General features: G+C 34.1%; 1 long non-coding RNA gene across 1 annotated transcript in view; it reads right to left on the reverse strand.

Annotated features, from left to right (window-relative positions):
- The window catches only part of LOC138136831 (uncharacterized), a 125,634-nt gene that overhangs the window by 57,765 nt on the left and 55,334 nt on the right, over positions 1-12,535 (reverse strand). The gene's annotated exons all lie outside the window — the stretch shown is intronic.

Here is a 12,535-nt window from a genome sequence, read left to right on the forward strand (position 1 = left end):
TACGCCGGACACTTTTTATTTCCACTTATTGAACACACCCAACGTTTAACACCACTAGATAGTTCTTTATGAAATCGATATTTAAATCTATCTAGCACCAGAAGCTCTTTTCCTTTCTCACTAATTATCAATTTTAATGAACTCATACTTGATTTTATTTACGAGTATATATATATATATATATATATTCGTATGAAGAAAAATACAATTAAAATTCGAAATTCACAAAATAATTATGGTAAATTATATGTTTTTAATTTGTTGTAGCCAATTTAGGGCGTCTTCGGTAAGTAGATGTAGTTTGGAGAAACCTTGCTGGAATTTAGTAAGGGGAGATTCTTCCACAATGTGTTGGATGGTTTCTTTTTCTGCACCGCATTCACAAGAAGGGTTTTCACGAATATTCCAGTGAAACAGCATATTATTTGTTCATTGAAATCGGATGATAAATAAAAAAGTTATGGGTTGAGGCGTTTTTTATCAAACAGCCTGTATATATTTATATGAAACTTATAGTCTATATTTTAAAATGATTTCCAACTATCTTAATAAATTCTAAGTTATTTATCACACCATTTTTTAATTGGTCAAATTTCTCATCCAAAAATTTTTTATTCTCCAATGTTTTTGAAGAGTTTTTTTTTTCATTTTGCTGCGCAGTTCTAACCTTTATGTAGGTAATCGCTTTGAAAATCTGTATATAATTATTCAAAGGTTTGGTGAGGGTCGTTAATCCCTTACTGACCCGGGACTCTTCTCGGACATCTTAATTTTGTGACCAGTATTAACGCAGGTAAACGGGACTCTACTCCGATCTCCCCATGTAAATCTTAGACTTAATTTCTTCGTAATTTATTAAAATATGCAACCGTGACCTACTAACCCAAAACTTTTTTTAAAAATTCAATTGAAAATTTGCTTTCGATATTGTATTGGTGTCACAAACCTGTCAGAGAGGATAAAAATGCCCTTAAATCAATCTCAGGTAGCCCAAATAGTGGTACTGGCACAAGAGGGATATACTCAGCGACAACTTGCTGAAAGGTTTCAAACTTCGCAGTCAGCTGTGTATAGAGATGAGCGATCCGGTGATTTTTTAAGAACGTCGTTCCTGGTGACCGTGATTTCTCAGTCACCGTTACACAACAACAGTTACGGTGATCACTGATCACGACTAATTTTTACAGGAAATCGTTATCCCTAAATCACTTAATACACATATTTGATGCAGTTAGGTACTTTAGTTGCAGTTATTTTAAGCTGTTTATAAATTATAATTTAAAAGATAATTATTAGTTTATTAATGTGTGTATTATTACACTCCGGCTTATCATGAACAGAACAGGTAGGTACGTTATCACTCCAGATTTAGCTTGGCAAAAATTGCTATCTTTCAGTGAGACAGCTTTTGTTTTGTAATAGTGCCAGATGGTACTTAATAATATTTCAAATTACAGAATTCTGTAAGGAAAAATAGGAAAATGCTAAAGTTACAATTTCTATTTTGTTGTGTGTCGGGTAACGACAAACAAGCAACTGCATAATAACCAGCGATTTAAGAATTTAAGACAATATGTAGTGAAATCACTAATCACGGTTACTTCGAGTATTTGATCACGGTGGTTACTCGTGATTTCCGAGTCACGGTGATAAAATCACCGGTAGTGAAATATCGTTCATCTCGTCATCTCTAGCTGTGTATAGAGTTCTTCAAAGGTATGAGGAGACAGGAACGTACACTAGATGAGCTGGACAAGCTCGTAAAAGGAAAACGTCAAGACGAGAAGATCACTTTTTGTCTTTACAAGCTAGAAGAAAGCATTTTGTCACTGCGCAACACCTCTGAAACGATCTTCAGTTGACTACAGGGACTGTTATTTCCAGCAGAACTGTTTTAAGACGCTTGAGAGAGAGTAATTTAACGCCAAGAAGACCAGTAACTGGTCCATGATTAAATCCAGGACATCGTATGGATCGTCTAAATTTTGCTAGAGAACACAGAAATTGGGACCGCGAATGGCACAATGTTCTCTTTACCGACGAGTCGCGATTTTGTTTAACTAGCAATGATCGACGTAATCGTGTGTTCAGGATTCCGGGCGAACGCTATAGGCAATGTTATTGACAATTTTGGTGGAGGTTCAGTTATGGTATGGGGTGGTATAAATTGGACGGGCCGTACGGAACTTGTTGTTGTTCCTGGAGGGAGCATGACCGGCTAGAGATATAGAGAGGACATTGTTATTCCCCATATTGAAGAATATGCTCACAATTTTGGTGCAAATTTTGTGCTAATTCACGATAATGCACGACCTCATATTGCCAGGATTGTAACAGACGAATTAAATTACGACAATATACAGAGGTTGGATTGGCCAGCTCGAAATTCGGATCTTAATCCCATCGAACATCTATGGGATAACCTTGTGCGACGAGTAAGAAGATCACCAGTGCTCTCGCTGACTCTGCAAGAACTGTCTAATTTGCTAATTGCGCAATGGCAGCTAATACCACAAGAATACATACAAAACTTAATTTCAACTTTACCAAGGCGGATGGAAGCCTGTATTACCGCCAGAAGTGGTAACACAAGATATTAGACTGTTTTTTAAAAAAATTTTTGATTTCATGTTTCATCCTGTTTGGTGTTACAAGTTATCTTGACTTTTACGATAAAATCTATGCTGAGTAAAGTTTTATTTTTATCAGATAGGCTCTCAAGCATATTATGTGCAAAATCCAAGTTCGTAAACCCAATAATTTTAAAGTTAGAGAGAAATAAATTCTTGATTCGATAATTTTGTCACGAAGTGTATATTAGATTATTAACAACAATGTTATTAGAAATTACCACAGTTAACTAATAGCATGATAGTTGAATTAATCATGATTATGACGATAATTTAATTCATGTATAAAAAATCCCATAAGCCGCGATGCATTTGTCACTTTGACATCGGATAAAGTTAGCCCTAACTTTGCATCTGGATAAAATGTGCTTAAACTTCCATGGCAAACTTTTTCGAACCTTATTATTGTTTGTTGTTATGATAACGAACCAACAATCTTAAACATCGACACAGCTTGTAATAAATTGACGTGCAAAATGGCCAATTCAATTTTTCATAATTACCTACCTATCATTATTCATTTAATTATTTCATCGAATTACGCTCGAGGTTTTTTTCGTCCAGGATAAAATTTCATTTTTTAAACTCTAATTTGGTTTCTTTTTGGTAAATTATCGTAAAAAAATTCAATTTTATCCGGACAAAAAAGACCTCTAGTGTAATTACAGTCGACTAAAACTTGAGTTGCATAGGACATTTTTGGATCTTATCTGCATGTCCGTAATTTTGTGGAGGGATCTTAATTCGCCCCACGCTGAATCATAAAGATAAACCTTCACTATACATATGGTCCAATTTCACACTTAAAATTTCTTCGTTTACTTCCCAAACCAAATCTTTTGTTATCCTATAATTTCTAATTCTTTTAATAAGATGAGGTGTATCAAATAATGGTGTAATCTCTTGGTCTTGAAGTATTATTTTTCTTTCAATTTGTTGATTGTTTTCTAGATAAATTTTGCTTGATTCTCTCAACAACAAATTTAGCAATCTTAGCAGCGGTACTACATTATTTGTGAACGTGACACAGCCTCATTTTGAATTACAAGATAGTGACATAAAGATTGACAATCCTTTGACTGATTTTTAGATTATTGAAATTACTTTGATTTTAAAGTTTTGACTTTTTAAAATATTTGCGCCCTCTTGCGAGGGTGCGCTAAACGATTTTCCAAAAATTTATTAGGGACTTTTCATTCTATAGTATTTTATTTTCTCTATGCAGACCATCAGACCATTTTTGATTAGCGCCATCTAGTAAACGTGGACCTTAACTAATTTGGATACCTACCCACCCCACCCACGTTCCATAAGCAGTTCTCAGGCCCTGACTAACAGCTGAGAAGTGAGAAGTGTGATTCATTATTAATGTGGTGGGATATGATGGAAGGCGGCTATTGGCAGATAGAAACATGAAATAATTATTTAAGATACATGATATGATAAGAAATGTGTTGTTTTGATTATTTCACATTTTATTTCGAATGTACCTACGTAGCGTGTTGGTGATTTCGTGTGTTGTTTCCGAGTCTTTTTAGTTGTTTTTATAAAACCAATTCTTTTCAGAGCTGCAGTTTTACAGTGTTTTTTACTAAGGTAAAATACCAAAATATAAAATTTATCTGTAGAGGTCCTTCAATCTGTCATAGGTTGTGAGTCATATTTGCGCAAACGACGAACATCGGTTTTAAGTAAAGTCCTCGTCGAAAAATAGTCAATTTTGACTTAAATTGTAAACCATTTTACAATAGGAGAGAAAAGGGTCTTATAACTACCATAAATAAGTAGGGGTTGTTAATTTACCTGATTTTTGTCCTTCCTTGAGTCGGCACTGCACAACAAAGGGATAATAAAATTAGAGGGTATATTGGTAGTTATAAGACGATTTTATCTCCTATTGTAAAATGATTTACAATTTATGCCAAAATTGACTATTTTTCGAGGACTTTACGCGTTACAAACCGACCGGAAAACATCGTCATTCGTAGAACCTTTATTATATCTGAAATGGCAAATCTACAGCATTTTCATATTTCACAGCTGGCTAAACTATGGGGGCTAGGTGACATTCAGGAGATCGGGGGGTTGTTTAGTCAAATTTCTGTGGGGGCGACGGTTACGTAGAGCTAAGTCTTGCTGTACGCGGCTCTGGAATGTTGACGTGAAGCCTCCGTCGCAGTTATGGGGACTTCGGGGTTTTGTCGGTATACGGTTGGTTGGGGAAGGTGAAACAGGCCTGGCTAGTCAAAAGGTGCAGCTTTGATCTCGTTTATAAAAAATATCTTGACTACTTTTTTTTGACTAGCCAATGTTAAAATAATTCTGAATGATTGTGATCAGGTTTGCTTTACTTCATTATTTCCAGCATTTCCAAGAAGTGATTTTATGTTGGTTTTACCTCAAATAACTTATGGCAACGTGGCTTTGATTTTTCTTTCTTATTTCCATGGATACAACAAAAATTAAATATGTATGTATTTATAGTGTAACAAATATGTAGGTTCATACCTTGTACAAAAAAGAAGATTGAACATTTTTACCTGATATTTCTACTTAACAACGTACTGGTAAGCTATTCCGCGAATTTTGGGGCACCCTGTATAGTATATTTTAAAAAAATTATTAATATTAGTTAACCCTCCACCACCCGGCGGCACGGCAATTTTGCCGGAGCAGGTATAGTCCTACAGAAACTCTAGTGGAATTCGACTTTGGTTGTAAATTTATGTTTGTCACTTGAAAAATAGAATTTTATGCTGCAGCAATAATCCTACTGATAAATGCTAATGAAGGTTGTTAGTTTGGGGTTCACAATGTTAGCTTCAGGGAGGGATGTTACAGGTAGTGGTAGTTGTATTTATGACAACGGTTATTACTTGATAATAAAATCTTATTCTTCGGTTGTTGTTGTTAAATTTACAACCAAAGCCGAATTCCACTAGAGTTTCTGTAGGACTATACATACACTATTACGGATAATACCGTGTGAGCAACAAGTACTGATTGAGTTGGCAATAAATTCTGGTGATTTTTGGTGACTTTTATGTCATGTTCCAACGAGAAAACCATTTTATTAATAAAAGATTACAAAAACCAAGACGTTTACATTTGAAATGTATACCAGCTGTCAATAATGTCAATAAAACAAACTGAAATGGGTACAATTCAGTCTTGAAAATTTTATGTAAAATTTTTTATTGCCAACTGAAACAGTTATTGTTGCTCACCCTGTATTATCAAGTAATAGTGCAGTGCTTATCAACATAATTACCGGCGTCTCACCTCCACATTTTGACTTTTTGTTTTTTTATTTTCTGTGTCAATGTTAAGGAATTTCCTCACGATATGACATGAGTATAATAATATACCTTTTTGAATTTCAACTACCAATGTGTTCTCTAAGTGCAAAGTTTTTAAATTTTTAAAAAGAGATTGCGGTACTATTCCCGTTGCTGAAATTATAAGTAGTAAAATCGAATTTTTTTCTAAACACCAAAGATTTTTCATAGCAACGGAGTGTTCTAAATATTTATTAATATTTGTGTTATATGTCTGCGTTATATTGTGTGAATTTGGAACAGTTAAAAAAAAATTGTTTCCCAGTCTAGAACTGGCTTACAAATCTATGAGGGGCATGATGACCAACTCAATAGACCGGGACCAATGGCTTAACGTGACTTCCGAATCACGAGATAGAATATATCAATATAGCCTAAATATTTCGTATCCCACCTCCACCCGGCGGCACGGCAATTTTGCCGGAGTACATACACTATTACGGATATTACTATCAAGTAATAGTGCAGTGCTTATCAACATAATTACCGGCGTCTCGCCTCCGCATTTTGACTTTGTTGTGTATTATGTTCTGTGTCAATGTTAAGGAACTTCCTCACGATGTGACATGAGTATAATAATATACCTTTTTGAATTTCAACTACCAATGTGTTATCTAAATCCAGAATTTTTAAATTTTTAAAAAGAGATTGCGGTACTATTCCCGTTGCTGAAATTACAAGTGGTAAAATCGAAATTTTTTCTAAACACCAAAGATTTCTCATAGCAACGGAGAGCTCTAAATATTTATTAATTTTTGTGTTATATGTCTGTGTTATATTATGTGAATTTGGAACAGCTATATCTAAAAGATATGCTTGCTTTTGTTGTTTATTTAAAATTATAATGTCTGGTCTGTTATGCTTAATATGAATGTCAGTTAAAATTGTTCTATCAAAATACAGGGTTATTCTATATGATTGTAGTCGAAGTAGGCGTGAAAACTGAATGTAAAATTTATGGTTGCCGCTCCACATAAAAAAACATCAAAATAATGTGAATAAGTGAGTACACACCGTTCACACATGGGAGTTAAATTGGGTGCAAAACGACTCAATATTTCTGGATTCAATTGTTAATTTAACAAAAATAAATAAAATTCTCATCACCGCACTTTTCACCTAAAAAATGACAGTGACAGCGACAAGAATTGACAGTTCACATGAAAGCGGCAAAAATGTAATAACATGGGCATGGCCTACTTCGACTACAATCATTTAGAATAACCCTGTATAACTTGTAACTGTCATTTTCCAAACAACTTTCTGGTGTATAACTATAATGTGGTTGTGTATTCTTTAATAAATTGAATTTAACAGCTAAATTCATGTGTATAATTTTAGCGAATATATCGTGACGTTTTTTATATTCGCTTTGAGCCAAAACGGTGCAAGAAGAAATGATGTGTTCAATTGTTTCCCCTTCAGTTCCGCAAATCCTACATTTATCAATTATCGATTGTAAACCGCATATGTGTTTTTTATAATTTCTTGTATTTATAACACGATCTTGTATTGCAAATATAAAACCCTCCGTCTCAGGATGAATATTTGATTTCTTAAGCCATGCATGAGAGGCCTGAATATTAACTTCTGGTTGTTCCAGTTCTTTAAAGTATCTCCCATGTAAAGACTTCTGTTTTATATTTGCTATAGTGTCAGGTATATTTGGTTTAACAATATCTGAAATTATATTATCACTTAAATTTAAAGGTGTGTAGCCTTTATCGGCTGAAACCAAAGCATTAAAAAAGGTGTTATCACGAGGAAAGAATTATTTAATTTAATTTAAATTAAAAAATACTTGCGGCCATATTTTGATAGGCAACCCTGCAGAAACATATTTCTCTATTCATAACTATCTATAAAAATTTTGTTTTGATTAAAAAACAGATGAACGTAGAAATCAGCAGTGGGATCTTAGACTATCAGATGTGGTCAAATTTAAGAGCATTATCTCTGGCTCAACTGCACGGTCAACTTAATCCTCCCCCTGCCCTCCCGTTTACCTGCGTCGTACTTTTTGGCCCAACTGACATACGTTCAGTGGACGGCCCACATAAATATTTCTGTATCTGAGAGTCTGAGACAGGAAAACAAGTAAATGCATGTATATGGAAAAACAATTTATTATTTAAGATTAATTCTTGAAAATAAAATTGTTATTTTTAAGAATTAATCTTTCCATTGTAATCTTATTATTATGTCGTTTTATCATATTATTTATAAATTTTTGTCTGTCTCTGACATGCTTATTATGAATTTTTGCTACCAAATGTAGACTTTGTATTTTCACATAAGTGTCTATTTGAAATTCTTTCAGTTTTTCTAAAAACACAAATAAAGTTGGGTCAGGTGTCAGGTACTTACTTAAATCCACCCGTATTGGGTATGACCCTCAATAAAAATGTATTGAAAAATATTGGTGGGGAAATTACCGATGGGATTTTACTCAACGGGGATGCGCAAAAGATTAAGATAATTACTGGTGGCGAGATTACCTGTCCCCCATCACGTTTAATAGTTTTGTTTTTCTTGATTTTATTTTTTACGTCATCGTTTGAAAATAAATATTGCAAAATTAAATGGAATTATTAAACCAAGGAGAAACTAAATTAAAGTTGTACAACCTAATCACAGATTTAGGACGTGACGTGATCTTTTTAGAATCTTAATGACATATAAATTATGAAAAAACTAGACGTGATAGCGCAAAACCAAAATCATTTTCGTAATCAGGGGGTCGAAGTCGAAATCAGTGTAGACCTGTGTTATCAATAGATAGGTGCGTAAAATATCAGCAATTTGCATTTTATCGATGACTTTATTCAATAGAAAAGATTTTGTATGAAAACAGAAACATTCACAATTACATCAGCAAAAATTTTCCACAAAAAATATGCCATTGTTTTTATTTACTTTTGAAAAATATTTTTACACGAAATTGTGACGTACCTACATTAAAATTGCTTTTATAAACTCTTTCGACCACAATTCGAACTGAATAAATCGGAGAGTCCGAGTAGAGTCCCAAAATTTCTAATCCTTCATAATGATGTCCGAGTAGAGTCCGAGAGATGGTCGAATAGAGTCCGAAGCCGATCAACTCAGGTAACAGGAATGAAAATTACAAAACTATTTGAGACTGGAAACAGATTTCCCCCCCTAATTTCAAACTGATATTTTATTGGTCATGACTCAGGGGTTAGATACTGGCTTATCAGTTACCACCCATACCGCCCGAGTTCGATTCCCGGTTAAATCATCAGGTTTTGGTTTTTTCAAATCACTTCCATCTTTCGGAGGAGATGTAAAGCTGTCTGTCCCGGCTACTTATTTTAGTAGTGGTCGTTAGGTTATGTTAGAGGCACTTGCGCGACCTGAAAACTTCTAGCGCTTGGCCTTAGCCAGAATTTATTTATTTATTGATATTTTACTACTCCTATTTATTCCTTTATGTTTTCTTCAAATAGACAAAAAATGCGTACACATACATAATACATATATACATTTATTTATTTATTGTGCCATACCATACATATGTATATGAAACTTATAGTCTATATTTTAAAATGATTTCCAACTATCTTAATAAATTCTAAGTTATTTATCACACCATTTTTTAATTGGTCAAATTTCTCATCCAAAAATTTTTTATTCTGCAATGTTTTTGAAGAGTAAATTTTTTTTTTCATTTTGCTGCGCAGTTCTAACCTTTATGTAGCTTTATCGCTTTGAAAATCTGTTAAAACTCTCATAAACTGAAAAATATTAGGGTGTGAATGGTAAAATGACGAATTAAACCGCGAATGAAAACTTTCACAGGCATTTGTTGTAATGGTCACCAGCTAGTCTGTGAATGGTAAACATTTGAAGAAAAAATTTGGCACAGCAGTTAAATGTCCCATCCACATATATGAATTTTGAAGAACATAAAAATTCTAAATTTGTTTGACATGAGAACATAATTATTTTGTTCTCTGCGTCGTTTACAAGAAGAAAAGGCCCGTCTCGATTTGTTTTGATCGAATGGGAGTTGAGAGCATGGTGAATTTCTTCTTGAGTTGTTGGTAATTTTGGAAGAACACCCCTTCTTGCTTGGTAGATATTTTTTCTTATACGCTTGATGTCGCAATTCGTCAGTGTTTCGATATCTCCTTTCCTCAGTTCCTGGTGAATTAATTTTGTAGGCCTCTCGTTTAAGTCTTCTGTAGCTTTTCTTTTTAAGGAATTACTTAATTCATTCCTATTAAGTATTTTTTCTTCATGTGGTGGATGATTATGGTTATCGATAACTTCAACGATATTTGTCTTTCCCTCTGTTTTCAAATACGCCGGACACTTTTTATTTCCACTTATTGAACACACCCAACGTTTAACACCACTAGATAGTTCTTTATGAAATCGATATTTAAATCTATCTAGCACCAGAAGCTCTTTTCCTTTCTCACTAATTATCAATTTTAATGAACTCATACTTGATTTTATTTACGAGTATATATATATATATATATATATTCGTATGAAGAAAAATACAATTAAAATTCGAAATTCACAAAATAATTATGGTAAATTATATGTTTTTAATTTGTTGTAGCCAATTTAGGGCGTCTTCGGTAAGTAGATGTAGTTTGGAGAAACCTTGCTGGAATTTAGTAAGGGGAGATTCTTCCACAATGTGTTGGATGGTTTCTTTTTCTGCACCGCATTCACAAGAAGGGTTTTCACGAATATTCCAGTGAAACAGCATATTATTTGTTCATTGAAATCGGATGATAAATAAAAAAGTTATGGGTTGAGGCGTTTTTTATCAAACAGCCTGTATATATTTATATGAAACTTATAGTCTATATTTTAAAATGATTTCCAACTATCTTAATAAATTCTAAGTTATTTATCACACCATTTTTTAATTGGTCAAATTTCTCATCCAAAAATTTTTTATTCTCCAATGTTTTTGAAGAGTTTTTTTTTTCATTTTGCTGCGCAGTTCTAACCTTTATGTAGGTAATCGCTTTGAAAATCTGTATATAATTATTCAAAGGTTTGGTGAGGGTCGTTAATCCCTTACTGACCCGGGACTCTTCTCGGACATCTTAATTTTGTGACCAGTATTAACGCAGGTAAACGGGACTCTACTCCGATCTCCCCATGTAAATCTTAGACTTAATTTCTTCGTAATTTATTAAAATATGCAACCGTGACCTACTAACCCAAAACTTTTTTTAAAAATTCAATTGAAAATTTGCTTTCGATATTGTATTGGTGTCACAAACCTGTCAGAGAGGATAAAAATGCCCTTAAATCAATCTCAGGTAGCCCAAATAGTGGTACTGGCACAAGAGGGATATACTCAGCGACAACTTGCTGAAAGGTTTCAAACTTCGCAGTCAGCTGTGTATAGAGATGAGCGATCCGGTGATTTTTTAAGAACGTCGTTCCTGGTGACCGTGATTTCTCAGTCACCGTTACACAACAACAGTTACGGTGATCACTGATCACGACTAATTTTTACAGGAAATCGTTATCCCTAAATCACTTAATACACATATTTGATGCAGTTAGGTACTTTAGTTGCAGTTATTTTAAGCTGTTTATAAATTATAATTTAAAAGATAATTATTAGTTTATTAATGTGTGTATTATTACACTCCGGCTTATCATGAACAGAACAGGTAGGTACGTTATCACTCCAGATTTAGCTTGGCAAAAATTGCTATCTTTCAGTGAGACAGCTTTTGTTTTGTAATAGTGCCAGATGGTACTTAATAATATTTCAAATTACAGAATTCTGTAAGGAAAAATAGGAAAATGCTAAAGTTACAATTTCTATTTTGTTGTGTGTCGGGTAACGACAAACAAGCAACTGCATAATAACCAGCGATTTAAGAATTTAAGACAATATGTAGTGAAATCACTAATCACGGTTACTTCGAGTATTTGATCACGGTGGTTACTCGTGATTTCCGAGTCACGGTGATAAAATCACCGGTAGTGAAATATCGTTCATCTCGTCATCTCTAGCTGTGTATAGAGTTCTTCAAAGGTATGAGGAGACAGGAACGTACACTAGATGAGCTGGACAAGCTCGTAAAAGGAAAACGTCAAGACGAGAAGATCACTTTTTGTCTTTACAAGCTAGAAGAAAGCATTTTGTCACTGCGCAACACCTCTGAAACGATCTTCAGTTGACTACAGGGACTGTTATTTCCAGCAGAACTGTTTTAAGACGCTTGAGAGAGAGTAATTTAACGCCAAGAAGACCAGTAACTGGTCCATGATTAAATCCAGGACATCGTATGGATCGTCTAAATTTTGCTAGAGAACACAGAAATTGGGACCGCGAATGGCACAATGTTCTCTTTACCGACGAGTCGCGATTTTGTTTAACTAGCAATGATCGACGTAATCGTGTGTTCAGGATTCCGGGCGAACGCTATAGGCAATGTTATTGACAATTTTGGTGGAGGTTCAGTTATGGTATGGGGTGGTATAAATTGGACGGGCCGTACGGAACTTGTTGTTGTTCCTGGAGGGAGCATGACCGGCTAGAGATATAGAGAGGACATT

Source organism: Tenebrio molitor, chromosome 8, assembly GCF_963966145.1.
Source record: "Tenebrio molitor chromosome 8, icTenMoli1.1, whole genome shotgun sequence".
NCBI lineage: Eukaryota > Metazoa > Arthropoda > Insecta > Coleoptera > Tenebrionidae > Tenebrio > Tenebrio molitor.